The following is a 1,754-nucleotide window of genomic DNA, read 5'->3' on the forward strand; positions in this document are numbered from 1 at the left end:
TAGCTCTCGGGGCGTATTTATGACAATTACTAAGGCCGACAAAGGTTGTGCTGCATACACTTATGGCATAAGCACTTTTCCTTACCATCCGCTCTCTTGTCCCTGGAGGGGGACTTCAGTGCTGTCCCGGAACATCATAACTCTAAAATACTACTGACCTGCCTCACGCGGATCCAAGAAGTAAAAGGTAGTTTCACACACATACACACACAAAATGGGAGGAGATCAAGACCGAAACTGAAGCTTCTTGTTTAGGCATGCTGCAATACTTTGAGCCAACAAAGTCTCTGTGGCGCAATCGGTTAGCGCGTTCGGCTGTTAACCGAAAGGTTGGTGGTTCGAGCCCACCCAGGGACGATAGTTGTTTTTTAGCCTAAAAATAAATGGTCAAAAATGATTTTTTTTACATTTAAGAAATTATTGCTTCTCCCATTATTATATATAAAATATCTTGTCTAATTTCAATTCTGTTCAGCACATTTGTATGTGTGTCGATTTTATTTATCTGTGTCGATTTTCTTTTTGTATAGGGATTAAAACATTACAATTTTATCAGCAACTATTCCATCTCCTACAAAAAGAAAGAAAAAAAACTGAAACCAAAACCAGATCGGAAGTTATATATGATCAACACTGGTAGAAGCTAAGCATTGCAGGTCCTGCCACAGACTTCAGAGGGAGGCTTTGCATTCTCTGAAGTCAAAGCTCAGCGAAGCCCCTTTGATTTACTGCCTTAATAATAACACGCGCCGGCTTGTTGGTTCCCCCCCTCCTCTAAATTCCAAACGCTAACCTTTCGCTTTTCGGCAACTCTCTGCAAACCTGGACTGGGGTTTCTTGGAATAGATCCTGGACAGACACTGAGAAGGGGTGTTTGACCGCTTCTCGCAGAGGAGGAAGAGGAGGAGGAGGAGGAGAAGGTGACACTTGTATGGAGAAAGTGAAATATTGGGAGCCTGAGCCTCGGGGTGACGCCTCCCCCCCCCCCCCCCCGGGGGCAACAGAGCGAGGAAGAAAAACTGAGCAAGCAAGAGAGGGAAACGTAGTTCAGCTTTGCTAATAAATCTCTCCCCCCCCCCCACCTCCGCCGCCAAAAAAACCCCAGCGTTGCACGTCCTCTCGGTGTCAGCTGGTTTGCACATTTCCTTTTACTTCAGTCATATGTTCATTTTTATTTACTTGTGAGTTTACGATCTAATGACGAAATCCGAGTAAAAATGGTCAATCAACATCTTTCGGCAGCAAAAAAAAGGTGTTTTTTTCCCCTGTTTGTTACTCAGAAATGCGATCCTAGGCTGTTGTCAGCTACAACAGCGGAGTAAGGTAAAGCAAAGTTAAAATGCTTAGACAACCTTTTTTTTTTTTTTTTAAACATCACTACTCTAGGCTATTACGATAGTGTACAGCGTGGATTGGATGATATTTTAGATAAAATGAAGAAAATGTAGTGTAATGTATGTAGGCATTGATAGTAATACCGCACTCTTGCTACTCATTTTAATTCTAAATGTTACATAAGAGGAGAACTTGTTTATCTAAAACTCTATAAACTTATACAAAAGGTAATTTGTTTTGTAACAGATTCTTGTTGTGTCTTTGCAAGGCACAACTGTGAAAGACGCTTGCTCACTTTGCATATATAAATATTTAAATTTAATACTTAAAGCCATAAATCAAAACATTGTATAGTGCCAGTAGCTGAAAATTTGTTACTATAATATTTCAAAAGCTACCACTGAACAAAGATTAATTTA

The 1,754-nt window shown here is 40.6% G+C and overlaps 1 non-coding gene across 1 annotated transcript; it reads left to right on the forward strand.

The window, feature by feature from the left end:
* The first annotated feature begins 283 nt into the window (after positions 1-283).
* Positions 284-357, forward strand: TRNAN-GUU. Its single transcript has one exon. It is a non-coding gene; the product is annotated as a tRNA-Asn (tRNA).
* The last annotated feature ends 1,397 nt before the right edge of the window (positions 358-1,754 follow it).

This window comes from Microcaecilia unicolor, chromosome 1 (genome assembly GCF_901765095.1).
Source record: "Microcaecilia unicolor chromosome 1, aMicUni1.1, whole genome shotgun sequence".
Lineage (NCBI taxonomy): Eukaryota > Metazoa > Chordata > Amphibia > Gymnophiona > Siphonopidae > Microcaecilia > Microcaecilia unicolor.